This window comes from Gossypium hirsutum, chromosome D09 (genome assembly GCF_007990345.1).
Source record: "Gossypium hirsutum isolate 1008001.06 chromosome D09, Gossypium_hirsutum_v2.1, whole genome shotgun sequence".
Classification (NCBI taxonomy): domain Eukaryota; kingdom Viridiplantae; phylum Streptophyta; class Magnoliopsida; order Malvales; family Malvaceae; genus Gossypium; species Gossypium hirsutum.
In genome coordinates this window covers 50187158-50197923 of record NC_053445.1, presented here as the reverse complement: position 1 = coordinate 50197923, position 10766 = coordinate 50187158, and positions in this window count along the sequence as shown.

Below are 10766 nucleotides of genomic sequence, written 5' to 3'. Positions count from 1 at the left end.
CTGATACCAAAAAAAAAAAATAGATAGACACATTAATAATAATAAAGGTTGCTTATATTTAATGGTAAATATTTCAATTATTTTTATGATTTATTTTAATATTATATATCTTAAAGCATTACGTTTAAATTTTGATTTTTGTTTAAAATAAGGTGAAATGTTTAAAAATTTAAGTATAAAATATAGATTTTTATAATTTAAAATATTTATCAAATAATCTAATTATATTTCATAATAAATTTAAGTAATATATCAACATTTTATAATCTAAATTTATTAAAATTTTTCAACAACTTAATTTTTTTCAATTTATCAAACAATACTTAATTTTTTTTAATTTTTCAAAACATTTTGAGGTTTTAAATTTTCAAATAATATATTTTTTTATGTTTAATTTTTTTACATTTTTAATATTTTTATAAAAGAATTTTAATATTTACTAAAATGAAAAATGCTGAAATATTTTCGTTGAATTTTATTTTGGAAAATGTCGAAAATTATGTTGAGTGTAAATTTTATATTAGGAAGAAGAAACCAAAATTGGAGTGACGAAATTCAATTATTACTTTAAAATGAAAACACACGTAATGTAATGAAAGTGACAAATATTTAATTAAAATAATGAAAACAATCTAATTGATTATTATTCAACTTTTTAGGTTGGTGGAATTTTATTTAATTAAATTTCGATATTAATGATGTGGCAATCTTTGATTGGTTTTCAAAGCTCCGTGAACCAATTCAAATCAATATGTAAATATATAAAAAGAAATAATTGCTTCGCACAGCCATCTACTTGAAACTTACGTCCGTTTCGTCACTTCTTCTTTTAGTTCTTAAAATGTTAAAATATGCTGTTAGTCCCTGTAGTTGACAAAATTTTAGCTTTAATCTCTGTATTAAAAAGTTAAAAACTAAGTCCTACTACTTTTTTTAAAAAATCTCAATCAATAATTAAAATCATGGTATTTTCCATCAAAATTTTATTTTACATGTTTAATTGGCAACTCTTATATGCATGATATGATTTATGGAAAAAAGTGTAAGTTATAGATTTTAACGAAATTAGAAATGAAAATAATGTCCAACTAGGATTTTAAAATTAAAAAATAGAAGGTTGTATTTAATAAGGACTAAATCTCAATTTCTATAGAAGTACAGGACTAGCAACATACTAACTTTTAAAAATGTGCAATATTATATTTATTTAACTATTATTACAAATATATATTAAAAATTTTAATTAATAATTATCTCCTTTATATAATTATATAGATTCTATATATATAATTAAGGGTAACTGCACCAACTGTCCTTAAAGCTTGTTTAAGATTACGTTTCAGTCACTCAACTTTCAAAAGATACATAATAATTACTAATATTATTAAATTATTACAATTTTTGTCACTTTTCCGTTAACATCTGCTAAAAAGGATTATGAAGCCCGTTAAATCATTACAATTCCTTCTAAAAAAATTGGCAGTAATTCTAAATAAATTTAAATAAATCTTTAAAAACAAACAAATTTTAAATTTTTATAAAAAAATATATAATTAATTAAAATTTATAAATGAAAGGCTTTCATGATTTTTGTTCCCTCCTCTTTTATCTTGTACCACACCATAACCCCTCTTAGGAAACTTTTTTTCTTCTAAACACACCATACCATTATCTTACCGTCCAATCCAAATTCACCATTATATCATTTTTATCCCGAAAATCTCCGAAGCTTCAACTCATGAAACTCCATTTAAATATCTTTCAAAATAAATAAATAAAATTCACCTATATAACTTAAGTCTTTTTAATTCGTTCTGAATCCAATAAAAAATTCAGATAAAAAAATAAAAAATATATTATACATAAAAATACTCAATTTTGTCGAACTCATGAAAAACCCAGATTCAAAATCTCACATGATTATAAAAAAATCATAAATTCAAACAAAAAAAATCTAGGCTTTCTGATTGGTTGATGAAAAAATTAAAGAAACAGCACAAAATTCTTTGGGCAATGACTTAGTTAATTTGAACTATGATATGAAGATCAAATTTATATAATAATCAATAACAAAAAATCCCAAAAACACCGAAGAAATTTCAATTTGGAAGAACGTAGATGATTACCTCGATGACTAATTTGAAACAACGACAAAAAGAAAAGAAGATTTTGCTTTTGGAGTTTTAGATCTGAAATTACTTTTAAATAATGTTTTCTAATTCTTAAAAGAAAACATAATCGAAATATTCATTAATAACAAAAAAATTCTTTTTCTAGGGCTAAACTACATCCAATGTCACTAAACTATTAGTAAGTTTATTTTTTTGTCACTCAACTTCAAAATGTTGCAAAATGGTCATTGAATCATTCGAAAATTTTCATTTAAGTCACTGAACTATCTGAAGTTTTTATTTAAGTTACTAGCTTGTTAAGTTTTAAAAAAAAGATCTGACGAGCAAGCTCTAAGTGACGATTCGATGATTGATACGACGGATCAGTACCCATCGACGAGTACAATAACATGCCTTAGATCTAAGTCGATCTGATTGTCAATGTCAGATATTACAAATAAAGTTGTTTAGATTTTCGTTCGCAGATTTGTGACGTTCAAAGTTGTTTCACTAAAAGAAAAACTTAACTGTAAAAGAGAATGAGAGCTTTCGATTGATGCATGCAGCACGAACAAAGAAGACCATGCAACAGTGATATTAACAACCCAATGACTTAAATTAAAATTTTTTAATAGTTCATTGACCATTTTTTAATTTTTTGAAATAAAATAATCAAATGTAAACTCACTCACCAATAATTTAGGTTGTGTTTGGAAAGTCACCTAATAATTGAATTTTAGCGTAATTGTTTATAATTACACAATGATGACATATGTTTGGGTAATTGTTGTAATTGGTGGTTCCACTGAATTGGATATAATTGGAGCACCTCAATTTCTAATCTTAAAAGAAGGGTGAGAATTTGAGTAATTATGCAAGTAATAACACCCAAATCTAATTTTAAATTATTTTTATACAAGTTATAAAAATTATTATAACTATGAACATATATCCAATTACACTTTTCAATTATTAGAGGAAGAGTGAAAATTGAAGTAATTACACAGATAATGACACCAAATCCAATTTTAAAAGTTAATTTTATACAAGTTATAAAAATTATATTATAACCATAAACATGCGTGAGTTTTTTAGATGATAATAGCAAAAAAAAAAACTTATATTATAAATTCTAAAAAATCATATTATAAAAATAATTTGTGTATTTATAAAGTTATAACAAAAAATTATATTATTTAAATCTTAAAAAATACCAAAGTTATGGGCAAATTATTATTATAAAAAAATAAGTTACATCTTATAAAAGTGTTATAATATATTTATTATAAAATTTATGATCAATAAGTATGGACATGACTTATTTATCTGTCTATACTATATATTATAAAAATAATAAACTTGTTTATAAAAAAAGTGTTATAATTTTTTTTATCATAACTTGGTTATAAAAAGTAAATTTGTAAATTACTACAAAAAATTATATTATTTATAAAAAAATTATATTATTTTTTACTTAAGTATTATAAAAAAGGATATAACCTAACACAAATGTTTCTCCAAATTAAGTTTATATAAGTTTTTATATAGAGTTACAAACTATTTGAATTGTAAACCCTAATATTATAAGGTCGATTCTAATTATATAAATACAAAAGGTTTTATTGCATCATATTGTGGGGAATGGTGTCAGACATAAACACCGTAGATAGCTTGCAAACTCTGTAATTCAAGACATTCAAAGCTTCAAAATGTAATTAAAAAAACATTTGTTGTTCTAAAAAATGTTTCCTATATGACAATGTCACTTTAGTACAGCATAAAAATATATATATGTATTAGCATGTCGCATATTTTATAACTTCGATCATAAGTAAATTGAAATAATCTATATTTCGAATAGTAGATGGAGGAAGAAGATCAATGACCAACAGTGATGGTAAGGAACATATGTTAAATATTAAAATAAAAAACACAACAAATATGAATTAAAACAATTAGACAAAATTACATATGATGTTTATTTTTATTAGTAACATATTATCAACTACTTTTTTAATTTTAACATAATATATATGATGATTTGATTTTAATTTATATTATTTATTTAGAATTTATTTTTATTATACTAGTATTTTTTATAATAACCATTTTTAAAAATATAAATTATATAATTATGTAATTAACCTCGAGAGAAAATTAGAGTGTGGTTAGTGAACTTTTGCCTTTTTTTTTTTTTTAAGAGATAAAATAATACTCATAGAGCAGATGACGGGGCTAGGAAGTAAGTGGAAAAGATGCAGACAAAAGGGACCTACCAATCTCAGGATTTGGACCCACAAAATGGGTGACATCAGCAGCATTCAGCTGATTTATCTTTATTTTTATTTTTGTTGGTTTTTATTTTGATCTTCTTAAAACTAATCATGCAAATTGGAAAGGTGAAATTGTTAGGCTTAGACTAGACTTCAATTTTTCACCTGTGTATCTTAAATTTTTCAATATTTTCATTACGGTAATCATATAAATATAATATTTCTAAGAAGAAGCAATTACAATAAAGTATTTATAATAAAAAAAATAATTTTGATTGAAATAGTTTCAGTTAGAGTCCATTATAGATATCTGTATTTCTTAAAAAAATTATATGAAAAGATAAAATTATACTCAAAATAACATCTATTATTTATTAAAATGAGTAAATTTAGTAACATGATCAAAGATGACATCAACCCAAATACTTAAACATAATAATAGTTAATAGATAATAATTATATGAAATCTCGTCAATAGTTTGAGCCTCTAAGGAAGCAAATGAAAAGCTATATTTACGCAACTCTTTGTTGCACATGATGTGGGTATGTCCTATGTGTATGAATACTAACCAACTAGTTGTTTAAACTATATCAAAATAAACTTATATAAAATCACATGTTATTTAAATTAAAATTTTAATTACGATTTATGGTTTATTAATATTTTTAATTACAGGGTCGGCTCATCCCCACTATAGAATTCTCTATCAAATCTTAACTTTAGTAGGCAATATTTGACCTTTACTTACATTTTGTGCTTATAAGGAGGAAAAAATCCTAATTCCCAAATGCAAATTTCAAGATTTGTTGGGCAGATTCAGCTTTCGTTCTCGAGATTGATTTACAATGGTTCCCCTAAAACTCTATAAAAGATTGTTTGCTTTCTTAAGAAACTTTATGTTGAGATTCACCACAAATTAAAAACTAACAAACAATTCTCAAAACATGTTGACTAGGGTCATGACTCATGAGTGACTCAGGTCTAAAATAAAGCAATTTTAAAGTTCTTCCATATTATTTTATTTACCAAATTTCTATCATATTAAATTCGGATTTATGTAGACTAATCACGTAATAACTTGTATTAATTTCAAATCAAACTAAACTAGCTGACCGGATTAGTAACAAATTGGGTATTAGTTCGGAGATAAAGGTTAAATAGGTTGTGTTGTAAACCACTCAAATTTAGTTGAACTGATTTTTGTTATTTTTATTTTAATGTTTATGATTTTTTAATAATTTATTTGATTAAATCGGACAAACCGATTGGATTGATTAAATCAAGAATCAGTAATCTAATCAGTTTGACTTATTCTTAAAAATTTTGATTGAGATCAATTCTAGAGTTCAATATCAGATAACCTCTCATCCTTAATTTATAATTTATATGTCATAGATATTTTACATATATCACTAAGATACTTTATACAAAAAATCTCGAATATGTAAATTTTACATTGATATAAATGAATCCCTTCTAATATATAAAATTACAATTTTAAAAGCTTTACAAATGAAAAATAAGTATGGGTATTCACTATATCTACTTTCAATTGTAAATACTTTTTATTATTAATAAGATTATTCAATTCTAAGTAAAATTTTAATTTCGTTAAATAATTTTTTCATGGTAAATAATGTCATGAAAATAGGTAAATTTATATGAATTTTTTAAGGTAAAAATACTATGGAAATTCTTGTATTAAGTATTAATTATATTTTGTTCTCTCAACTAAAAAATATACAATTAGTCTATGTACATTAATTAAAGAGCAAATTGATTATTCTGTTAAAAATATGTTATAGGTCGAGGACAACACTAACCTATTGACGGGGTTTGACAGCTTCAACTAGATTACATTCTCTAATTTAATCGTTTTTAGCTTGTATACTTTTAAAATTCTAGTTTTGGCTTGAACGATAGCCATTAGAATCATTAGCTACAATGATTTTTTTTTGAGTATTAGTGAAAATAGAAAGTTGACATAACATTACACGCGTGATAATATATTTATCATATAAGATTTTAGAAACAACTAAATTAAATGTAACGAATTTAACAATTATCATCTGAATTGAGTTTGAAATTTTAAATTTCAAAAAGTACAAAAACTAAAATTAATTAAAATAAAGTATAAGAATTAAACTCAGTAGAGGTACTAATAACAAAATTTTGACAAAAACTTGTTAGTTAGTAGTAAAAGAAGAAAACTTATTTAGAACTTGTTTGGATTGGATCTATGGAGTTTTGACCAATAGTCAACACGCTCAAATTTCTTTAATCACCAAATCTCTAAATTCGAGTTGGCACATAGACCTTCGTGTAACGTATCAAAATTCAACTTGAAATTTATTATACCAACAGTTGCAGTAACGTATAATAGGTATACTAATTTAATTTTAAGTAAATAAATTTGAATTTGAATTTAAATTTGAATTATTAAAATATATTTTTAATACAATTTTTATTTTTACTCATAATTTTTCTCAACTTTTAAATTAGAGAAAAATAAGTATTTACGCGTAATTGAACACAGGTTCAATTTGTAGATATGTTAATTTTAATTCTTTTATTTTGAAACTATAAAAAATTATGAAAAGATCATCAAAATAATAATGTCATTTAATAATAGGATATATTAGTCATCAATATCCGATTAACTAGTGAGATCAACTCAGTCAAGAATTTTATTAATAATATAGATTATAAAAAATATTATGTGAAGTGATATATCTCATAATAAAATAAAAATAATTAAAATATATGATGTCATGAGAAATAAAACGAGCGTGAAGCAAATATACGAATATGTCAAAAATTATATAAAATAAATTATTAATATGTAAAATTTATAAAATTCTATATTACTTTTAATAAGTGGTGAATTAAATCATTACGGTAAATAACGTGATATGAGATGAATTGAAATATTATAAACAAACACGTAAATATTATGTCAAATTTTTTTTAAGAGCATCCGATATTTGGTAACCACATTAAACTTCGAGTAAATTTGATATTAAGCTGAGTAGGATCCCTAAATTGATCAAGCTCTTTTAGCGTATTTTTTTTTATTTAAAAGACTCAAATTTTAAACTAACTTAAAAAATATCAACTTTTTATTGGTGAATCAAATAATCCTAGATAAATTTAAAAAAATTAAAGACTTGACTTGTAGGTAAGCCTGTTTATCTTTTTTTTTTTTGGTTTCAATTTTGTCCTTAATCCGAATAATTCAATTTTAATTCTTAATCTTTTAAACTAATCCGTGATGATTATTTAATTTTATATTTACAATATAAAAAAGACATGACCTAAAACGTCAATTGTCAACCAAATCTTCATGTGCATGTCACGTAACCTTTAATGCTAACAAAATCAATTTTGTAAAATAATAATTTGATCAGAGGATCAAAGGGGACTCATTTTTAAAAACTTGGAGAATTTAGCATGTGCATACTTTGTGTAAATTTAAAATGAATAGAAGTAATGATTATATTTACTTTTTTTAATATAATGTTTATAACTACTTATAGATTGTCTTTAACTTATAAATAGGAGGATAATGCGCTTCAGCACACTCAAACTCACATCCTCCTGCATCGACAACAATACTCATACTAATCGAGCTAAAACTCAATCGACTTTTCTTCAAACCATCTTAAATATTTTACCACCTTGTATATCATCTTATCTATTTAACTTTTTGTTTTTTCTTAACAAGAAAATATATGAAGTAAGTAACTATGGATTAATGTAAATTTAATTAAATAAATTAATAAAATAACTACAACCCTATTAAAAAAAACATCATAATCAATTTTAAGCTTTAATTAAGAAGACGTAAGATTGAAAACTAACCTCAATTTTCGGATAACAGGAAATAATGGCTAAAACTATAGTTTTAAAGGGTTTGGACTAATTAAATAGTTTGGTACCATGGTATAATCTATTTGTGTAGGATACATTAATAATTTTTTAATATACATTTTGATATAGTACTCGGTGTTTAGGTTACGTAGTATTTTTTTATTATAAATTTCAAAATTATAAATTTTAATTTTGTACAATTTTATATATAACATTTTAATTTGATTCAACTTTCATAAATTATAACCATTATCGATGTAACACAATTTTACATCTACATATTGCATAGATAAATAAATATACTTATTAATATATAATAATTTAATGTATTTATTTATTTTTATATGTATACAATTGAATTAAAATTAAAATTTTATGTATACATTTAAACCATAATTAAAGTTTCAAGTGTATAATTACACAAAATAAAAATTCATGTATCAAATTGCACATTGAATAAAAGTTAATGTATAATTTTGTTATTTCTCCCTATTTTTTATTACATTTAATTATGTTTCTCATTTTATGTTACACTTATATTTTTATGCCATGTATTTATTTCTATCTCATATTTTTAATTTTTTATGTGAAAAAACATTATAAAAAATTTACTTAAACATTTAAGCAGGGTTTAGATAAATTGGTAAAGATAGGATTTACGGATTTTATCCAATGTTGTAAGAAATAGATTGGTTAGTTCAATAATTACAAAATAATTTTTTTAAAAAGATTGATAATAATAATTAAAAAAAAGAGAATAAAATGAATAAACACAGATAAATAATAATAATAATAAACATAAACATTCCTTCTATAAATTATAGCGACTAAATTATTTGGTCGATATTGTTATTTTTAATAAAAAATATAATTTAATTTTTTTAATAAGATAGGTTAATTTTATGATTTTTAGTAATTTTTAAATATTAAAAGAGCTTAATTGGTTTTTTTTAATTTGTTATTAAGGTCTTTTTGCCTTTTAGTCTTATTAGTTTAAAAAGATTATAATTTATTTCCAAAATTAGTAGTGGTCAAATTGAATAAATTTGTAAAGATTGAGGGGTAAGTTTATTATTATACCTTATATATAAATACCAAAATAAATATTTAACAGTGCAATTTTAACATAGGAGTTGTGTTACTTACAATGACTAACTTATCTATTTTTTAAATAGAGAGATTAAAGTGTAATTCAAAATATAATACAGTAGATTTTGTGATACTTTTACCCAAATTTATAATAAAGCTACACGTGTTACCCAGGCAAAAAGAAAGCTTGAGATTTATGTTGACGAAGTTAATAGATGAAGCTCGACGTGTCAAACATGCCAAAATGAAATTCATGGTACCAGCGAGATACCGGTCCAAGGCGAGCTAATGCTTGGTGTGGGCGAAGCTTCACCAGGCAAAGCTAAGAGAGATATGGACATATAAAAAATCATACACCAAAGTACCCAATGTAATTGTATGTGAGATTGAAGTTGTTTTTCTATCCACAAGCATAATATTGAAAACAAATAAATGAAGAATTAATGGTAGAACGCCAATAATGAATAAAAATAAAAGACTGTGTGTTTGCTGCTTACAATTGAACACAATATTAAAAATAAATAAATGCTGAATGCTAGAACGTCAATACTGAAGAAAAATAAATAAAAGATGTATGTGCTTACTGCTTACCATTGAAAAAAAATTGTAGCTTCCTTCCACCAACACTCATGGTCCCATACCATCAACTTGATGGAAAAGTGCTTGTAAAAACACTTCCCTCACAATTCACAAGCAATCTGCCTTCATCATATTCTATTTAATATTTCCTCTTTCAATATTATTTTTTATAATTTTGAACAAAATATAAATATTATCTCAACTCACATTTCCAAGTTGTATGGTTGGATGTTTATAATAACAAACAGGAAAAGAAACCCCAAAACAATGCATTACAGATTTGAAAATGGAAAGTGGGTTTTTTTTGTTACATTTGCTATGTTTAGAAGATCATGTATTGGGCATTTATTGTTCTTTTGGTTTGTGGGTGGGAAAGCATCACAGCACTGCTGGCTTTATAGACGCAAAGATGGAAAAAGTGAGTGCAAATGCAAAAGCAAAGCGTGCAAAATACCCCCACACTATCTATAACTATAACCCCAAAAGCCATCTCACTTTTCATTCTTTATATCTGTCTCCAACTTCGCATGCAAAAAGGAGAGCCTTATATTTAAATATAGAAAATGATTCGAACAATCTATAAAATAAGGAGGGGGTGGATTGATTAAAAAAATTGGGATTGGGAAAAAATGACATCCATAAATATGACCCCCAAAAAAAGGTTAGCTTGGGTGGCAATGCCTACTACTTATGATGAAATGGTAATCTGTGAAGGGGGATTGGAGGGGATTAAAGCTCAACCAATCTCTTTATTTATTTTTATCTGCTTTTAAATGTCTTATAGCAATAGAAATAGATTTCTGAAAAAAAGACATTGGGAAATGCAAGTGGTCAAATTGGGGG